We start from the raw sequence: 21,821 nt of genomic DNA on the forward strand, positions 1-21,821 counted from the left end.
TCCTGTGGCAATCTTCCTAATCAGAGTGATTACAGCAAGCAGGAAGTAATCCTCAATAATGCAGTAGCAGAATGGACGATGCCCTAAAACATTAACCTCCATAGATTAATTTTCTATATATTAACATATTCTTCCCTTTTGCGATAAATAATTTGAGCAGAGTACCTTCATCCTCAAGAGTCAAGATGGAGCAGCTTCAATCAAGCTAGGTGCAACCATTTGCAGTACCAGTTATTCAACCAAATAGTTTCCTTCTGGATGGTAAGGACTCCTGGCAAGGGTTCTATCAAATTATTGATCCGACTAAATTTCTTAACAGAGGATGGTTTCAACAAAGTACCTTTTGCATCATTTCTTTGTCAACAGTTGGCTATTGGTTGCTCAAACAATTTACAAAGGATTTTCCCAGGTCCAAAACAAGTATTGTTTTACCCAAAAGATACAATTTTTTTTACTATGAAGTCCTGCTCAGGGGCTTTATTATCTAAATCAGTGCTCTTATATTATATCTAAGCAGATCAGTCCTTCTAGGTCTCATATCATCTAAATTAATGCTCTGATGCAACCTCATAGTGAGTGTTTTTCTCTACCCAAAAGCAACAACCTCCGAATAACCAAATTTCCCCTTGGACTAAATAGTAAATATACATAAATCACTCCTTAATCCAGTTTAATTAACTCTTAGATTGTCTTTTACCTCCTTCCTTCCCATTTCGCTAGACATCTACCCAAAATTAATGTTCACTAATTTCCTTTGGCATTAGCTTCTTAGCTCAGTGGCTCTCACAATTCCCTTAGGTGGTGTAGAAAGGCCACTATCCTGAGGGTTTATCCATTGGGTTCAGAGCTCAAACCCTGAAGCTGCTACACAGCCCTAGGTCTTTGGGTGAACATAGTAACTTTGCCTAGGTTGAGTGGGTTAATTTCATCTCCTATCCTGCCCAATTTTCTACATTTGGTATGCAGATATTCCCCCATAGAGCACTTTTGCATCTAGGCAAGTAACTTCTTCCCAATCTCAAAAAGTTTATACAGAAAATGGAGGATATGTATGGTTTGCATGCATGGAGCTGAGTTGTCACTTTCTCCCGAAAAGCACTCTCTTTTTTATTTATTACCAGCTAAATAGTAATATAAGTTTACTTTTCTCCACTTGTAATATCATATGGCCCCCCTCTATTTGTCCCAAGGCAATCATGTCCACTTGTATTTTTTATTTACATTCTAATATGATTTTGATTTTATAACTAAGCAACTTAATATAATAGACATTATGTGAGGTTTTAACTTTTAACTACTCACTGTAATAAATAAACCTCGTTTTTGTTGAAAGGTGTAGCAAAGAAGGTCTTCTCTATGTGTGTGCCTTAGCCAGAGAAAGACCGCGATCAGTTTTTCGTTTGACCATCGAGCGAATCATGGGGATGGTGAGCTTAGCTTCTAATTGCGGGATAACTTCACAAATCCGTGCATAGTGTTGGAGGACCAGTTACATGCAACTTCTTCAGTTTGACTACAGGAATAAGTGGCAGTTATAAATTTAGATAAAACGAATTAGAGCTTCAGTCTTTGATTGAGGAAAAGATGAGTTAGACAAGCAGTTCGACTTAGTTAACTTGTCATCAACCACTCGAGTTCTAAATTTGTACCTACCAAATTTAGCATGGATCGAGCCTTTAAAGGAACGACAAAGGCACAGCTTGTATCATTATTGTCTTGCATGAGATTGTGTGTGAGAGAGTTCCTTGTGGCAGCATATTTAAGAGGAGCCAGTACACAATTTGTAGAGAGCTTCCTTCTTGCAGATTTGCGCTAGGAAATAGGAGTCGAGCCCTAAGTGATAGGAAGTCCCCTGCGCTAGGAAATAGGCAGCCTGTGTGGAAGGAAATCGAGGCTATCTCAGTGCAAGGAAGAAGGAGAGCACAGGTCTAGTGTTTGCAGGGTGTGTCCAGCTAGTATAGTGAGGACAAGTGTGTTCTTTGGGTCACTGTTTGCCTTGTAAAGAAATCAGAATGCTCAGTCTCTATCAATAAAGAATACTACAGCAGAGAGAGGGTTTTCCCAGTTGGGTTTCCCAAGAAAAATAATTGTGTCTCTTGTGTGACTTTGTTCTTTATCTCTGTGATTATTCCGCTGCTTATGTGTGTTGAGAAATTCTGTGTCTTGGTGAAAAGAATTTTTGGTTTCAATTTGTAGTTGCCATTAGTTTCAGATTGTTCATTCAAGCAGTTGCAGAATTTTCGTGGAAATTCAACATGGTATCAGAGCAGAGATCCACATAAAGACCAGCACACAGAGATCAGTTTGTGTGTTTTTTTAAAAAGGCAGTTCGGTTAAAGGAAGATACTACTGTTCTGTAGTCAAGGGCGCGGCCTAGGAGAGGCCTGTAACACCTCAGACCTGAGACAAGTATAGGGCCGAGAACATCTCCTGTAGGAAGAGGGCCGAGGGTCCTGGTCTGCTGATACAGGAAGGGCCGAAAGGCCTGTTTAGGTGAAGAAAGGAGGCCCGAGTAGCCTCAGGTGACAGTGAGCAGGAGAGGGGTCTCTTAAGGTGTAATAAAGGGCTGCTTCAAGTGAAGAGATATAGGCCGCAGGCATGAAGGTAATGACCGAAAGTCTGGAAGGTGTCTAGACAGGTGGCCGAGTCAAGAAGGTTTGTGGCAGCTGATATTTTGTGTGCCCTAGATCAGTCTTCCTTAGTGGTGTTAAGAAGCTGTGAGTGGGCTGATTGGAAAGCCCTAAGTAAGGTGACAAAGGAGCACACTTGTCACTGTGTGAGGGCAGCTTGATTTAGCCCTAAGTCAGGTTATCTTTGTGCACCAAAAAAAAAATTTTGAAGGCACAGATCAAAGTTTGAAGAGCAGAGTAGAACAATTACTTGGATAAGCAGTATGGCATTCCTAGGACTAAGGTCAGATCACAGTTTAGAGGGAGCCTCGAATTTCTGTGCATGGAAGGAGCGAATCATAATAGTGTTGGAAGATAATGGGGTGGGAGAGTTTACAGCCACCTCAAGATCCCCAACTGCTGGACCAGCATACTAAGAATGACACCAAGGCCAACAGGATTTCTAGAGGGGGTCAGAGACCATATTATTCCTAATATCTCTATGAGAAGAAGACAGCATATGAGATGTTCAAAGCTATCTTGGTTCTGTTTCAAGGTACCAGTGATGTCAAGAAGCTTGCTCTCAAGGAGAAGCTAAGAAGTATCTGGATGAGCCCATCATCACATATCTTTCAAAGTTCACTCAAGTTCGAGATGAGCTAGGTGGTAGTCTGACAGTAGCAGAAAAAAACCTGGTGAGTCTTGCACTTTTGGGACTCCATAATTCTTGGTATGGCTTCCACGAGTAAGTGGCCAAGAAAATTTTCCTAGTTGGGAAAGGTTATGGAGTGAATGTGTTCAAGAGGAAATCCGGAGAGGGACGAGAGATGGTAGATCGATGAAGACAGAGGACGAGGAGAACTTTGCTCTGGCAGGCAAAAGTAAAGCCAAGGGCAAGAAGGGATTAGGAGAAGTTGAGTCCAGTCAGAAGGGCGAGAAGAAGAAGGATCTAAGCAAGATCAAGTGCTTCCATTGCCATGAGTTTGGGCACTATGCCACTAAGTGTCCTAATCAGAAGGAGTCCAGTAAGGATCATGTGGCTGTATCAGCAAAGGTAGATGTGTTTTCTACCTAGTTCGAGAAATATTTCTAATTGATAGCTTGCATGGCAACCTTAGTAGACAACAGCGTATGGTATATTGATTCAGGACTATCCTTCCACATGACCGAGAACAAGAATTATTTCAGCCACCTGAAGGAGAAGGACATGTAGTTTTAGATCGAGCTAGGAGATGATGGTATGTATGCAGCTAGAGGAGCTAGTATTGTTAATTTTCAGAGGGAGTCAGGTAATCCTCTTCATCTCAGAGACGTCCTCTATGTTCCAGGATTAAAGCAAAATCTTCTTTCGATAGCTACCCTTGAGGACAGGGGTTATGATGTCATCTTCAGCAGAGGTAAGGCTTACCTCTAGCACTTAGCTTCTAGATGTAAGACACGGATAGGTTAGCTTCTAGATGTAAGACACGGATAGGTGTAAGGAAGAAGAATTTGTATCTACTACAAGTTGAGACAGGTGCAGCCTTGAGCAACAAGGGAAGAAGCTCTCGAAGTGGAGAGGTGATGGTTGAACAAGAGCAGGATATAGCTCTCAAGATGGAGCCTCGGCCAATATCTCAGTTTGAGTCTTAGCTACTTGGCAGTTGGGCCGACCAACAAGATGATGAGCAGAGCCCAGGCAAGTGGAGGCAGCCACTCAGTCAGTGACTCTGAGCATAGGGAGAGTTTGAGCCAAGTGGGCAAAAGATTTGTTTAAGGGAGATAAGGAGAGAGTTGGATATCCCAGTACCATGGGTACATGGCACTTATGACTGAGGTGGTAGACTTTCAAAGCATGGTTGGAAATAACAGGTCTTCAGATCAAATTCTGCAAAAGAAAGCAGGGAAGTCTTCTAGTTAAGAGGGAGAAGTTGCAGCAGCAGAGAACGTGGTAGTCTTGGAGACAGATCCAAATGGACGAGGTTCTTCCAGAAGCACCTTCCTCGCAAAGAGGGAGTGTTGAAAAGTGTAGCGAAGAAGGTCTTTTGTGTGTGTGCCTTAGCCAAAGAAAGACCACGACTACTCTTTCCTTTGGCTATGGAGTGAATCATGGAGATGGTGGAGCCTAGCTTCCAGTTGCGGGAATAAGTTCACAAATCCATGCGTAGTGATGGAGGACCAATTACGTGCGCCTTCTTCAGTTTGACTAGAATAAGTGGCAGTCATAAATTTAGATAAAATGAATTGGAGCTTCAGTCTTTGATTGAGGAAAAGATGAGTTAGACAAGCAGTTCGACTTAGTTAACTTGTCATCAACCACTCAAGTTCTAAATTTGTACCTACCAAATTTAACATGGATCGAGCGTTCAAAGGAAGGACGAAAGCACAGCTTGTATCATTATTGTCTTGCACAAGTTTGCATGTGAGAGAGTGCCTGGTTGTGGCAACGTATTTTAGAGGATCCAATATGCAGTTTGTAGAGAGCTTCCTTCTTGCCGATTTGCGCTAGGATATAGGAGTCTAGCCCTAAGTAATAGGGAGTCCCTTGCGCTAGGAAATAGGCAGCTTATGTGGAAGGAAATCGGGACTATCTCGGCGCAAGGATGCAGGTGAGCAGAGGTCGAGTGTTTGCAGGCTATGTCCACCTAGTATGTTGAGGACAAGTGTGTTCTCTAGGTCATTGTTTGCCTCGTAAAGAAATTGTTGAGAAATCTATGGGCAACAACTATAGGTGATTTCTCTTACTTGATAGTTGTTTGTGATGGATTTTTACTTTACTTCATTAGCTTCTTCTTGTAATTTATTATTATTAGTGTTCTTCTTCATCAAACAGTCACCAAAACATAATGAACAATGAGATAAAGGACACGAGATATAGGCAATTAGCCAGGGCCAAAACCTCTCTAAAATCTGAGAGGAAAACCCACACGAGTTCTTCTTATAGAATCTTCAATTGTCGAATTCCAAGACCTAGACCCTTGACCAAAAACTTCTCCAAGACCAAGTCAATTTGCCACAAGTCAAAGTTAACCCTTGCTGCAATCTCTTCTTCACCTTCAACCCTTGACCCTGCAACACCAGTTTGAAATTCTCGGCCTCCTGCAACTAACTGTACCTTTCGCATGTGTGACAAATTTAGGGCAATTTCAGGCCCTTTTCTCCTTTGCTTGACTAGAGTTAGTCTTCTTGTGAACTCGTCTTGAAAGATAGATTATTTCCTTGTCTTGATTCGGCTTCCTTAAGGTCCGCAATTCAGAGTTTCTACAATCAATGGATGCCCTAATTCCTCCTCGCACGTGTGACAGATTTAGGCCCTAAAAACATATACAAACTTTCAATTTCTTCTGTTGGCGATAGTCTCTTCCTTTGTTGCCTTTTTCGGTCACTTCTTTTTTCTTAGATCGAACTTTATGATGCAGAATGAATGCCTCCTTAAGTGAAGTTGATTCTTTCTATATATAGACTCCTCCATGCTCTTAGGCAAACTTGAAGTTGTCTCTAGGCCGTGTTGAAATTTGGTACCGGAGGATAGGTGGTTCCCTAAGGCTTTGATCTTTGGCCTAGGGAAAAGTGTCCAAAAGAATTTAATTTTTCTCCTAAAGTGACTTTATAATTTTTATAAAGTCAAATCTAATTTAAAAGTGACTTTAAGTGATAAAGTTACTAAAGTCTAATTTTAAAGTGACTTTAATAAAGTCAATGTAAAATTAGAAAGGAAAAGTGACTTTGGAAATAAATGACTAAGTGGGTCCTTATTAAAGTGGGGTGAATTAAAAAATAGAAAGTGAGATTTAAATAAGCATTTAATCTCAGCCCTAGATCTCAATCTATTTCAACCATTGGAATTAGGGATTACCCAAAAGGCACTTAGAGTTAGATTAAGGGAGGAAAAGGAGGAAAAAGGTCATTCATTCTTTCATGAGCAGATTGAGAGAAGGAGAGCAAGAGAGCAAGAGAGATTTCTGGACAGTGAGGAGAAGGAGGCAGCAGCTTGGCACACATTCCAAGGCAGAGTTTCAGCAAGTCCGTACAGCGGAGTTTCAGCAAGTCGGAGTTTCAGCAAAGCAGAGTTTCAGCAAGGCAGAGTTTCAACAAGTCGGAGTTTTAGCAAGTCCGTACAGCGGAGTTTCAGCAAGTTCGTACAGCTAAGTTTCAGCAAGTCGAGGGCAGAAATCTGTACAGTTGTACTACTATTTTTTTGAGGAGGCCGTACAGCATTTATTGTTGTTCTGTTTTGCTATTTGCAAGTTTTCCCAGTTGGCTGTGAGGCACGGAAAACGAGATAAGTTGTAAAATTTGCTTGCTGATTTTTTGCTGAATATTTCTCACTGTAAAAAGCATTTTTCAGAAATAAGAAAGAGCTCTCGAACTGGTTTTCCCCAAGAGTTGTAGGGGGTTTTTCCAGGGTCACCTTGACCAAAAATCACTGTGTTTAAATGAGTTAAATGGCTATTTGTATGTGCTAATTTTTATATTTCTGCATTTTCCAGCATTCTGTAAAATTTCCAGAATTTGTGTTTTCAGCAAAATTTATTTTCCAGTTGTTGAATGTATGGATATGGGAAAGGGCATTTAACTATTTTGGAGAAATAAGGTGAAACTGAAAACCAGGGTGGGAAATGAGAAATTTTTACATGGTATCAGAGCTTGAGTGCTGAAGTGCAGTTTGGGACAACAAGGAGGAAAATTACAGCCTGCTGATTTTTCACTCAGAAAATTCCAGCAAGCTAATTTTTCACAAACAACAGTTTTATCCTTACTACAGCAGTGCTATTTTTCAGTTTTAGGACAGCAGGATGTCATTGGGATTGAGGGTGGAGGATAGGTTGGATGGGCATAGCAATTACAGCGTTTGGAATGAGAGAATGCAGAGAACACAGAACCCTATTGTTGTGCCTATTGATGCCACTCAGTTGGCTGAGTATAATAAAAAGAACAACAAAGGTGAGAGACTAATTCTAGACGGAGTCAAAGACCATTGCATTCCTCATGTGAGAGGAAAGAGAAATGCCCATGAGATGTGGACAGCATTGTCCAATCTCTACCAGAGTACCAATGAGAACCGGAAAATGGTCCTGAAGGAGAAGCTGAAGACCATTAAGATGGGTAATGATAGAGCAGTTGGATATCTCACAAAGATTACTAATGTGAGAGATGAGTTGGCAGCAGTGGGAGAGGTCATTCCACCCACTGAGTTGGTGCGGATTGCAGTGAATGGCCTCCCCCGTTCATGGATGAACTCTGCTGATGGGGTTTGTGCACGTGAGACCCTTCCCACATGGGAGAGGTTTTGGGATGATTGCATTCAGACAGAGATCAGGAAAGGTCAGCTTGGGGCAACCAAGCCAGTTGAGCAGGATGAGGATGTAGCACTATTGGCAGGAGGCAAGAAAGGCAAAGGGAAGAAGCAGGCTTCCACAAGCAATGGTGGGGGCAAGGGCAAAGGTAAAGGTATCAAGATAACACACAGAAGGACTATTCCAAGGTGAAGTGTTGGAATTGTCAAAAGATGGGACACTATGCAGTTGTGTGTCTGGAGAAGAAAAAGAAGAAGGGGAAGAACCAGAGCATGGCAGCTTCAGTAGAGGTTGAGGACTTTGCAGATCGTTTTGATCGGGAGTTTGCGTTCACTGCGTGTAAGTCCTCTAGTGCAGGATCACCTGCCACACAGGTTCAGAGGGAGCATGCTTTTCCCTTGATTAGCGAAGCATCTTTGGGTATCTGGTATGTGGACAGTGGGGCTTCACGTCACATGACAGGAGTCCGTGAGTACTTCTCAGAGCTTTCAGAGAGTGGCACTGATATAGAGGTAGTACTCGGTGATGACAAAGTTGTTAGAGCAGTCGGGATGGGGACACTGACATTTCAGAGGGAGTCCAAACCTCCCTTGAAGGTGACAAATGTTCTTTATGTGCCAGGGATGAGGAAGAACCTCATATCCGTCTCAGCTTTGGAGGACAAAGGATATGAGGTACTGTTCAGGGGAGGACAGGTGTTGATGTATCCCAGGGGCACTCCAGCTGATTCAGCTAGAGTGATAGGTGTACGCCATGCAAAAGTGTACAAGTTTGCATTCCTGCCCCTTTTGGCATTGAGCAGTAGTACCAACAGCAGAGCTAGCAGTTCTGAGCTGTGTGAGATTTGGCACCGCAGGATGGGGCATATGTATCATGGAGCCTTGAGGACATTGCGGGAGATCACTACAGGTGTGCCAGATTTCAGTACTTATCACTTTGATACTTGCAAAGGATGTGCGATGGGCAAGTTTTCCAAATCCCATTTTCCCAGCAGTGACAGCAGAGCGAGTGGGATACTTGATTTGATTCATTCCGATGTGAGCGGTCGGATGTCTCATGTCTCCTTGAGTGGATATGAGTACTATGTTTTATTCATTAATGATCACTCCAAGAGGACCTGGATTTATTTCTTGAAGACCAAGAGTGAGGTCTTCAAGCGGTTTCAAGAGTTTAGAGCTCTTGTGGAGACACAGACAGGTCGGAAGATCATGTCCCTGAGGTCGGACAATGGGGAGAGTACACCCTTGGAGAGTTTGTTGACTATTGTGCGGAGGCAGGCATTAGGAGGGAGTTCATTGTTCCTTACAACCCCCAGCAGAATGGGGTTGCGGAGAGGAAGAACAGATCCATCGTAGGGGCTGCCAAAGCCATGTTACATGATCAGGGGTTGCCATTGTTCTTGTGGGCAGAGGCCTGCAACACAACTGTTTATTTGCAAAACAGGAGTCCGCATCGTGCCTTGGGGCACATGACTCTGGAGGAGGCTTTTTCTGGGAAGAAGCCTGATATTTGTCATCTTCGTATCTTTGGGTGCATCACATACTCCTACATACCCAAGGAGAAGAGGACCAAACTAGAGCCCACCACAGAGAAGGGTATCTTTGTGGGCTACAGTGAGACCTCAAAGGCCTTTCGAATTTACATTCCTGCACAGAGGAAAGTTGTTGTCAGGCAGGATGTGAAGTTCGAGGAGGACAGGGCCTTTAGGAGGTCACGGGAGTTAGAGTATCTGGATCAGCCAGACCCTCAGCAGCAGTTGAGTCAGTCGCAGGGATCCAGTGGATAGGGATCAGGAGGATCTGGAGGTACATCTATGAGGATGTTAGGTCCGTCAGTGAGCAATGGCTCGCCGAGCCAGAGGGGTGGTGCTCCGGGCAGCATGCAGAGCAGTTCACAGAGCATTTCACTAGGGAGTCCACTGATGGACAGTTCACACGGTACCTTAGCTTCTACAGGTTCAGGTGCAGGCAGGAGGACAGCAGATAGACAGTCAGGAGTTCAGGCTCCTGATGATGAGGAGGAGGAGTTTCATTCTCCTATGGGAGAAGTGCGCTCAGGGAAGAGGAAGCCCAAGTGGCTTCAGGACACCTTGAGAGATGCCACATCTGTTGCTGAGCCTAAGAGGCCGATCAGAGAGAGTAGACCACCTGAGAGGTTTTGTAGTTATATGGCAATGACTACCAGCATCCTTGACTCTGAGCCTTCTAGATATGAGGAAGAAGCTAGCCAGCAAGTCTGGAGAGAGGCCATGCAGGAGGAGTATTCTTCTATCATGAAGAATGATGTTTAGGAGGTGGTGCCGAGGCCTGAGGGCAAATCCGTGGTTACTTCCAGATGGCTTTACAAGGTAAAGCATGCTGCAGATGGCAGCATTGAGAAATTCAAAGCGAGGTTTGTGGCTAGAGGGTTCTTCCAGGTAGAGGGAGTTGATTATGAGGAGACCTTCGCTCCTGTGGCTCGATATACTTCGATCCGCTCCATTATATCGATAGCAGCAGAGATGGGTTGGAAGATCCACCAGATGGATGTGAAGACTGCATTTCTCAATGGCTTCATACAGGAGGAGGTGTACATTGAGCAGCCACAGGGCTTTGAGGTGCATGGGAAGGAGTCCCATGTGTGCAGACTGAAGAAGGCCCTTTATGGCCTGAAGCAAGCTCCCAGAGCTTGGTACTCCAGGATAGATACATACTTGCAGGGAATGGGTTTCACAAAGAGTGAGGCAGATCCGAACCTTTACTATATTGTGATAGGTGAGGAGCCTCCCATTCTGGTGCTGTATGTGGATGACTTGGTCATTACAGGTGCAGAGAGACTCATAAAGCACTGCAAGAGAGATCTTGCGGCGGAGTTTGAGATGAAGGACATCGGCTTGATGCATTACTTTTTGGGTTTGGAGGTGTGGCAGGAGGAGGGGCATTTCTTCCTGGGGCAGGGGAAGTATATTGTGGACATCCTTGGCAAATTCCACATGGAGGATTGTAGACCCATGTCGACACTGATGATCACCAACTGGAAGAAGCTTCATGCTTCGGATTCCGAGTTGGTGGATCCCACATTGTACAGGCAGCTGATTGGTTCCTTGATGTATTTGGTCAACACTAGACCAGATATTTGTTTTGCAGTCAACACGATGAGTCAGTTTATGTGTGAGCCTAGGAAGGTTCACTGGGTGGCTGCAGAACACATTTTGCGGTACTTGCAGAGGACAGTGGATTATGGTCTGGACTACAGGCAGGGGGATGGAGTGAGATTGGCAGGTTATACTGATTTTGATTGGGCAAGTTGTGCTTCTGATAGGAAGAGCACTTCAGGGTGATGTTTTGGGTTGGGTTCGGCAATAGTGTCATGGTTCAACCGGAAGCAGCAGTCAGTAGCATTGAGTTCAGCGGAAGCAGAGTATATGGCAGCCAGTCTAGCTAGTTGTGAGGCCATCTGGCTTCACAAAATGTTGTTTGGCTTATTTGGTCAGCCGTTGAGACCTTCAGTGATTTACTGTGATAATCAGAGTTGCATTAAACTCACGGAGAATCCAGTATTTCATGACAGGTCAAAGCATATCGGGATCAAATATCATTTCATCAGAGACTGTGTTCAGAAGGGCGCTGTGAAGCTTGAGTATATTCCCACTGATGAGCAGGTTGCAGATATTCTTACCAAAGCCTTACCACGGGGCAAGCATGACTACTTCAGAGACAAAATGGGTGTGGTGAGGAACACCTTCCTCGGTAAGAGGGAGTGTTGAGATTTGGTACCGGAGGACAGGTGGTTCCCTAAGGCTTTGATCTTTGGCCCAGGGAAAAGTGTCCAAAAGAATTTAATTTTTCTCCTAAAGTGACTTTATAATTTTTATAAAGTCAAATCTAATTTAAAAGTGACTTTAAGTGATAAAGTTACTAAAGTCTAATTTTAAAGTGACTTTAATAAAGTCAATGTAAAATTAGAAAGGAAAAATGACTTTGGAAATAAATGACTAAGTGGGTCTTTATTAAAGTGGGATGAATTAAAAAATAGAAAGTGAGATTTAAATGAGCATTTAATCTCAGCCCTAGATCTCAATCTATTTCAGCCATTGGATTTAGGGATTACCCAAAAGTCACTTAGAGTTAGATTAAGGGAGAAAAAGGAGGAAAAAGGTCATTCATTCTTTCATGAGCAGATTCAGAGAAGGAGAGCAAGAGAGCAAGAGAGATTTCTGGACAGTGAGGAGGAGGAGGCAGCAGCTTGGCACACATTCCAAGGCAGAGTTTCAGCAAGTCCGTACAGCGGAGTTTCAGCAAGTCGGAGTTTCAGCAAGGCGGAGTTTCAGCAAGGCGGAGTTTCAGCAAGTTGAAGTTTCAGCAAGTCCGTACAGCGGAGTTTCAGCAAGTCCGTACAGCTAAGTTTCAGCAAGTCGAGGGCAGAAATCTGTACAGTTGTACTGCTATTTTTTCGAGGAGGCCGTACAACATTTATTGCTGTTCTGTTTTGTTGTTTGCAAGTTTTCCCAGTTGGCTGTGAGGCACGGAAAACAAGATAAGTTGTAAAATTTGCTCGCTGATTTTTTGCTGAATATTTCTCACTGTAAAAAGCATTTTTCAGAAATAAGAAAGAGCTCTTGAACTGGTTTTCCCCAAGAGTTGTAGGGGGTTTTTCCAGGGTCACCTTGACCAAAAATCACTGTGCTTAAATGAGTTAAATGGTTGTTTGTATGTGCAGATTTTTATATTTCTGCATTTTCCAGCATTCTGTAAAATTTCCAGAATTTGTGTTTTCAGCAAAATTTATTTTCCAGTTGTTGAATGTATGGATATGGGAAAGGGCATTTATCTATTTTGGAGAAATAAGGTGAAACTGAAAACCGGGGTGGGAAATGAGAAATTTTTATAGGCCGACTTGATGCTTGTGAAGGCTGACTTGTTCTTTGCATTATGACTTGGTCTTGGAGAGTTCATTGACTTGACTTTGACTTAAATAAATTCTTCTTAAAATATGTAACATGACCAAATGGGTCTTTCATACATGACAATGACGTTAATGACTTAATTACAAGCCCTAACAGCTCACAATGGAGGCTTGACCAAAAAATAAATTTCTTTGAGCATGAAACCCATGCCTCAAGATCAACAATAATAAATTTATTTTTCTCATTACATAAAATTATGATTACATCTGTCATTATGAAGACCGAACCTAGTTACATACTTCAACAATCCCTCTTAGCTAGGGAGGTATTCATAATTCATACATGGTACTTGGACATTCTCAATTTGAAGAATTCTCATAAGAAGAGTCGGATTGGTAACCCATCTGTATAGCATCATATCATCCAGCATTGTCATATAGCAAGGCCTTGACTAACAGCTCTATCTCTCCACAAGATCAGAGTACAATGCTGGCAAGACCAATGATTTATAGACACCTTCATCATTGTCTCTCAAGGAACATACCCCACCCAGGTGTTCACAGGGTATGTCTTTCCAAGACTATTTTTATCTTGGATTCCCAATCCTCAAAGAATATTGGTCCTCTACGACTACCCTTATCTTGGATGTCCTACCACATCCTCAAAGAGTATCGGATGCCAATTGCTTACCTCATCCTCCATTCTTTCTCCCCAAGTGGAGACAAGAATGATGTGTCTATCTCTCCCTCTCAACTAGGGAGGATATACCATTCCTATGAAGGAATGTACCCATTCCTATAAAAGGAATGTGCTCAAGCTCCCTCTTAACCAGAGAAATGCTTCTAAGTTTCTTCTTAATCAAAAACTTGCTTCAAAGCTCCCTCTTAACTAGGGACCTGTTTCCAGCAGCAGCAGCTCTTTCTTCATTAGTGGAGATCATGAGACCTTCAACTGCTTGTAGTGCTCCTCCATTCGATGTCATGAATTTCATCTTTAATATTATGGAGCCTGCATCTTTGGGACTTCTTCGTAGGGTATCAGCTATCCATCACTTTCCTTCTCGAATCAGGGCAGTCATGTCATCCTTCCTTTCATCCGAGAGTGATCCATTAAACCATACCTGCTTTTCCTCATACAACTACCTTTTACATATCATGTCTCCTTTAGGATCTTCCATCCCACCACATAATTGCTAGTTGTGAATGACATCCACGCCTTTCTCTTGGTAGCCCTGTATTAGCCTATCCAGATATTGTTCAAAAATCAAAAATGAACATCAAATCAAAAATTACCTTTTGTGATGGCCCTTCATCATGACATTTGCTTGTTGCAATATCAACATCCTGCATACATATTGACACATCTCCAAGATATTCAATGTCAAGTGTCTTATTTCTTTTCAGACTTTTACCAAGGTCTTCATATCTTTCTCATGGAAATTTCATGGTTATAGCTATCGGATGTTGATTTTTCTTTTTTAAGTGACCATAGTTACGTTTTCCATGATCTCTTCTTTCTTTCTTCACATATTGCTTTCCTGAAACTTCTATCCATAGTTCCTTCATCCTTGTCAACCACCTCATATTCCAGATGAGGACATATTATGTTGATTTCATCTAGACAATATGTGAACCATGCATTCTTCCAACAAAAGAGATATTTTTCCTTTGATCATACTCAAGAGGTAGATCATCCATCCATGTTATCTGCAACTATATGATGACATGACTTAATTCATTAAACATATGCATACATACCTCTTTTCCTCTTTTGATCATTCAGGCTTCCTTCATTAACTTTCTCTCCTTGATTGAGAGAACTTCAACCATCTTCGACATGTTGCATTCCTTTGTCATCATACCATTTCCAAATAGTGAATCCCATCCAAGGTGGTATTCTCAGCGAGACACTTGCTTCTTTCAAGAGATGAACCTTCTAATGAAGATTTTAATGGAGGATCTTGATTATACTCATCCTGCAAATGTTCCTTTCCAATGATGTATAATGAGCTCTATACTAGATGACTTTCTTCTACCCATAAGTGGTACTTATGTTTCTAATGAGGTTACCAAGAGCTACTTCCTTCTAATGATGACTCCCATAAACTTTTGCTTTAGCTATCTTTCAAGCTCCTTGTATGAGCTCTTGCTTCAACAATATGTTATTATGATGCTATTCTTATTATGATGCTATTCTTAATTCTTTAACCATGGCAAAGATCTTCCATCTTCTACTTCTCTTTGTTATCCATAGTTTTGTAACTACATTATGAATAGTGTCTGAAGATCTAAGGGTCCGTCTAGTGTTGAGGATTCAATAGGGCAATGTATATGTTAATTCTCTTAACTTGATAACTGCTTGTGTTAGCTTTTTACTTATTAGCTTTGATCTTTGTTAGTTCAATATGAAATACATCAAACAACTACCAAAACAGTAAGAACAATGACACAATATGTAGGCTCCAAGCCAGGGCCAAAACCCCTCCTCTTGAGGGGAAAACCCATAAAATCTCTTCTTATCTTTTAGATCTTTCAATTAATGAATACCATGACCTAGACTCAGACAAGTACCCTCCAAGATCAAGTCTTCCTCAACCTCCTGCTGCAATATCTTTGACCTCCCCAGTAAATCTGAAATTCTGCCCCAGCAACTGTTGTTGCTTCACTAGGAGACTTCGATCTCCCTCTTGTTTCTCTTCCCTTGACCTCGCTTGCCTTGATTTGAGTCTTAGGGCTAGTAGGAAACCCTAAGAGACCTTCGCTTGCCTTCTTGCTCTTCCTGCTTCCAAAATCGAACTTCTAGACTTGCCCAGTGCAAAAACCCTAACTTCGCATTTCCAGAAGAAAGTAGAGAGACCCAAACACTTCGACTTCTTCTTCGCATTTCCTTCTTCGTCCTTCTGTTTCTTCCTTCTTCGTATGAGAGATGAGTGAGTGAATGATCCAAATGAAGGACGAGTTCCTCTTATATATAGGCTTCCTTCAAGGGTGGACATGTCTCTTCACTTAGCCGACTTGACAGCTCATGTAAACCAACTTGATCTTGGAGGTATTTTGATATTTTCAAGACAAAATAAATTTTCTTTTACAATTTACAATGTGCCCATAGGGCCTTCCATATATGATAATGACTCTTATACCTAGGACAAACCCTAGAAGCACTCAATGGGTGCTTGACCTATAAAATAAAAGAACTTGAGCATGAAACCCATGCTCCAATAATAATAATTTCTCTTTTTCATTTTATATATACAAGAATACATTTCATACTAATGAAAACCAAACCTAGCTACACATTTTTCAACACTCCCTCTTAACTAGCGAGGTATTCATAGAAGGTACGTGGTCATTATCAATCTGAAGAGATCTCATAAGAAGAGTCAGATTGGTAACCCATCTGTCTAGCATCATAATGACCAGCATTGTCATATAGCAAGGCCTTGACTAAAAGCTCTATCTCTCCACAAGATCAGAGCACAACATTGGCGAGACCAATGATGTGTAGACACCATCATCACTACCTCTCCAAGGTACATACCCCAACTAGGTGTTCCCAGAGTATGACCTCTCGTTGGACTATTCTTATCTTGGGTAGCTAATCCTCAAAGAATATCGGTCCACGACTACTCTTGTCTTGAATGCCCTACCACATTCTCAAAGAGTATCGAATGCCAGATGGTTACCCAACCCTCCATTCTTTCTTCCCAAGTGAAGACAAGAATGCTTGTGTCTATCCCTCCCTCTCAATCCGAGAGGACAAATCCACCAAACCCAGCTTGTCCCTTAAGTATACAAGCTTCTTGTTTGGAAGTGATTTTGTCAATATGTCAGCTACTTGCTCATCAGTGGAGATATATTGTAGCTACACCACACCATTTTGCACTAGCTCTCGTATATAGTGATACTTGTTGTTGATATGCTTTGTCTTCCCATGAAACACTGGGTCCTCAAACAAACGAATACAACTTGTGCTATCACAACGTATCACTGTAGGGTTCATCAGTCCTTCAAATAAGTTAGACAGCAGCTTCCTTAACCAAACTGCTTCCCGACTAACTTCACATGCTGCAACATATTCTACTTCAGCACTACTCAAAGCAACGGTGTTTTGTTTTATGCTCATCCATGAGACCATAGATGATCCCAGACTAAAACATCCTCTTGTAGTGCTTCTTCCATCTTGTTCATTGCCTCCCCAGTCGGAATCTGTATAACCAATCAATTGAACATTATTCCTTCTATCATATTTCAGGTAGTAGTTGATGGTTCCCCATAGATATCTTAGGATATGTTTTGTTGTTATCCAGTGATCATGCTTCGGCTCCACTTGGAATTGACTAAGTATATTTACTGCAAAACATATGTCCGGACGAGTATTCACCAAGTACATTAATGAGCCAATCAGTGGTCTATATCTAGAAGGATCCACGGGGCTTGATTCGAAACTCTTTAGTCTTTCCAAGTTTGTGATCATTGGAGTGGTCATATATTTACAGTCCATCATGTTGCACTTTTTCAAAATATCGATCACGTACTTTCCTTGACCTAAATAGACTTCAATAGGTTCCTGCCAAACTTCGAGTCCCAGATAGTAATGGATCAGCCCCAGATCCTTCATGTCAAATTCTACTGCCAATTGCATCTTACATTTTTCAATTTGACCTTTTATACCTGTTAATAGAAGATCATCTACATACAGAAGAATGATTACAGGTTCATTGTTTACAACCTTAATATAGAGGTTAAAGTCAAGATAACTTTTTGTGGCGCCTAGTCTTTGTAGATATGCATCCATTCTATCATACCATGCCCTTGGCGCTTGCTTGAGGCCATATAATGCTTTCTTTAATCTACAAACATATGCCTTCCTATCTTTGATTTCGAATCCCAAGGGTTGTTCTATGTAGACTTCTTCACCTATTGTGCCATTCAGAAACGTGGTCTTGACATCCATTTGGTGGATGTTCCATCCCATCGATGTTGTCAGAAAGACTAATGATCGAATTGTTGTGTATCTTGTTGTTGGAGCAAAAGTTTCTTCATAGTCGATGCCTTCAAGTTGAGAGAACCCTCTTGCCACAAATCTTGCTTTATACTTGTCTATACTTCCATCAATTGCATGCTTGATCTTATAGATCCACTTGGAAGTAACTACAGATTTGTCTTTAGGCCTTGGTACAATCTCCCATACTCCATTCTTCATTATAGATTGATATTCTTCATTCATGGCATCTTTTCATTCTTGATGTTCTATAGCCTCTTCAAAAGTGGATGGTTTTGCTTCTATTAATTTTGTCATGTATGCAACATACCCAGAGTATCTCTTGGGTCTTTTACTTTCTCTAAATGATCCTTGAGCTGCCCCATGACCTTCTACATCAAGTAGTGTAGACTTCAACCAATTAGGTCTTTTCCTTGTTTCTTGAGTGACCATAGGTTGAATAGGTTCACTAGGTCCTTCTTCATCATGGTGAGATCCTTCTTCCTTGTCAACTTCTTCCTCAAACATAGGAAGTTCTTCGTCATCAAAATCTATAGAAAGTTCTTTTGATTTCTTGAATGCTAAACTTTCATCAAATATGACATCATGACTAACGTCAATGTGATGTCCATCTTTCATATAGATTCTATAGGCTTTCAATGAGTTAATATACCCAACAAATATACCTTTCACATCGAAAGGATCCAGCTTCTTTCTTTTGTCTTTTGGTATATGAATGTACACAGGACATCCAAAGATTCAGAGATGATCAACAAATGGCTTCTTCCTAGTGAACACTTCTTTTGGAGTTTTGTTGTCTAGAGATCTGTGAGGACATCGATTTTGTATGTAGATTGTTGTCTTAGTTGCCTCACCCCATAGAAACTTCGGTAGATCTTGATCGTGTATCATTGCTTTTACACTTTCTTCAATGGACCTGTTCTTTCTTTCTGCAACTCCATTTTGTTCGGGATTGTATGGAACTATCAGCTCCCTCTTAATCCCAGATTCCTTACAGAATGCTATGATCTCCTTGGATGTATATTCTCCTCCATTATCAGATCTTAGTATCTTGATCCTTCTTTCTGTAAGGTTCTCCACTTCGGCTTTGAATTCTTGAAATTTAGTGAATACTTCATCCTTGGTTTTCATTAAGTAAACCCAGGTCTTTCTTGAGTGATCATCTATGAATGTGACATAATAAAGATGTCCTCCAAGTGATTTTGGAGTCATAGGGCCACATACATCAGAGTGAATGAGATCCAAGATTTCTTTCGACCGTGAAGCACTGCTTCCAAATGGTTTCTTGGTATTTTTGCCTAATGCACATCCTTTGCAGACACCTTCATGATCCTCCTTTAGATTTGGTATTCCATCTACTATAGAATTTAGGGTTGGAAGAATTTTGAAATGTAGATGACCAAACCTTCTATGCCAAAGTTCACATGGACTAATCTCAGTGTGAACTAGGGCATGATTTATGGGAGATATTAATCTGTAGAGCCTTCCTTCTCGGATACCAATCACTTTAGCTTTTTCTATGCTTGAGTCTTTTGCCCATACAACTACTTTTCCATCAATGAAGGCTACTCTATCTCCTTTATCTTCTAAGCTTGAAATAGAAAGTAGATTTTTGTGCAAACCTAGAACAAACAGAATGTTGTTGAGGTGGATGTTGCTTCCATCTTCTAGCTTTATGGATGATGATCCAATGTCTTTCACAAGATAGCTCTTGTTGTCTCCAAGTTCCACAAAGTAAGCGGATTTTCCTTTTGATAAGGTCTTCAATTGGTGAGAGTGACCAGTCATGTGCCTTGATGCACCGCTATCAATTACCCAGATGTCTTCGTCTTGAAATGTTCCAGAGAGAGCAGAGAAGAGTCCTTCATCCTTTTCTATGATTGATTCCTTCTTTGAAGAGAATATGAGACTCCATACTTTTTGATGTTTTTCTTGAGATGGCTTGCAATCCTTTTGATGACCTTCTTCATTGTAGAGGAGATCTTCATGATGCCCTTAGATAACCAAAGCTCTAATACCATGTTGAGAATTCAGTAGGGCAATGTATATGTTAATTCTCTTAACTTGATAACTGCTTGTGTTAGCTTTTTACTTATTAGCTTTGATCTTTGTTAGTTCAATATGCAATACATCAAACAGCTACCAAAATAGTAAGAACAATGACACAGTATGTAAGCTCCAAGCCAGGGCCAAAACCCCTCCTCTTGAGGGGAAAACCCGTAAAATCTCTTCTTATCTTTTAGATCTTTCAATTGACAAATACCATGACCTAGACTCAGACAAGTACCCTCCAAGATCAAGTCTTCCTTGACCTCTTGCTGCAATATCTGCAATCTCCCCAGTAAATCTGAAATTCTGCCCTAGCAACTGTTGTTGCTTCACTAGGAGACATCGATCTCCCTCTTACTGCTCTTCCCTTGACCTCGCTTGCCTTGATTTGAGTCTTAGGGCTAGTAGGAAACCCTAAGAGACCTTTGCTTGCCTTCTTGTTCTTCCTGCTTCCAAAATCGAACTTCTAGACTTGCCGAGTGCAAAAACCCTAACTTTGCATTTCCAAAAGAAAGTAGAGAGACCCAAACACTTCGACTTCTTCTTCGCACTTCCTTCTTCATCCTTCTATTGCTTCCTTCTTCGTATGAGAGATGAGTGAGTGAATGATCCAAATGGAGGACGAGTTCCTCTTATATATAGGCTTCCTTCAAGGGTGGACATGTCTCTTCACTTAGGCCGACTTGACAGCTCATGTAGGCCGACTTGATCTTGGAGGTATTTTGACATTTTCAAGACAAAATAAATTTTCTTTTACAATTTACAATGTGCCCATAGGGTCTTCCATATATGACAATGACTCTTATACCTAGGACAAACCCTAGAAGCACTCAATGGGTGCTTGACCTATAAAATAAAAGAACTTGAGCATGAAACTCATGCTCCAATAATAATAATTTCTCTTTTTCATTTTATATATACAAGAATACATTTCATAATAATGAAGACCGAAACCAGTTACACATTTTTCAACATATAGTTCCCTCCATCCATCATGCTTGTCAAAAAGGATCAACGCATCCATCTTTACTTCTTGTACTTGCAATATTAATTAACAAGTACCCCAAGCAAAGAATACGATACCAAAACATGATGTTAAGTTATTTTTGTAGGTTTTTATGCAATCAAGAGGTCATTCTAGGGTTTCTTAAGCTCAAACCCTAGATTATATTATGTCACAATAGGGTTTATCCCATGCCCTAGAATCCTATCAAACCCTAGAGGTCACATCATAGGGAACAAGTACTTTAAGATTCAAGTTTCTAAATACTAGGGTTTCTTATGAGCCATCCATAGTTCAAAATACAAACCCTAGAGTCATAACTTCAACCCTACAACATTTTATGATGGACCCTTAACAATAATAGAAATATCATACATACCTGTGATGCCATGGTTCCTTCACAAAGATATCTTTGTTGCCCTTCTTGCAATCTTTTAGACTTTCTTTTATTGTTCTTTTGATGGTACCTGCTCCTTCACGAGTTTCCTTAAGATATAGACTGACTATAGCTCCTTTCTGCTAACATGATGGCTACAAGACTTCTCTGCAACAGAACTTTATTATGTAGATCCCTTTTGTTGCACTTATTTTCTGCCTGCAGTTCCTTAGTTCAATTGTTTACAAGAAATGTATAGATGAGTATCAAGGCAATTCCTTTGGAAGGTCGGCCTTCTTGAATTCTTTATTGAGTTATATATGATTGGTGCTTGTGATTTTAGTGCTACATGGATTCAATTCACCACAAGATGCAATATGGAATTTCTTAAGGAGATCTATCTTTCTTAGGTTTTGTGGTTGTTGTTGGTGATGATGCAAAACAAATTGCGCTTTTCTTGAATGGTGCCTTCAACCTCTTGAAACAATGATGTAGTAACACTGTTAATTTTAGGTATGTTCTATGCTTAAAGCAATTTATTTCAATTTTCACAGTTAGCTCCATATCTTTTCCAGATTAGCAATCACATCAGCATTAAAGTAAACTGCAGATAGAACATAAA

The 21,821-nt window shown here is 41.1% G+C and overlaps 1 protein-coding gene across 3 annotated transcripts in view; it reads right to left on the minus strand.

Annotated features, from left to right (window-relative positions):
* The window catches only part of LOC149191433 (protein BCCIP homolog), a 167,349-nt gene that overhangs the window by 135,836 nt on the left and 9,692 nt on the right, over positions 1–21,821 (minus strand). The gene's annotated exons all lie outside the window — the stretch shown is intronic.

Source organism: Pinus tabuliformis, chromosome 2_2, assembly GCF_031772625.1.
Source record: "Pinus tabuliformis cultivar Carrire ecotype Pingquan chromosome 2_2, CPIR1, whole genome shotgun sequence".
In the NCBI taxonomy this organism is placed as follows: Eukaryota; Viridiplantae; Streptophyta; class Pinopsida; order Pinales; family Pinaceae; genus Pinus; species Pinus tabuliformis.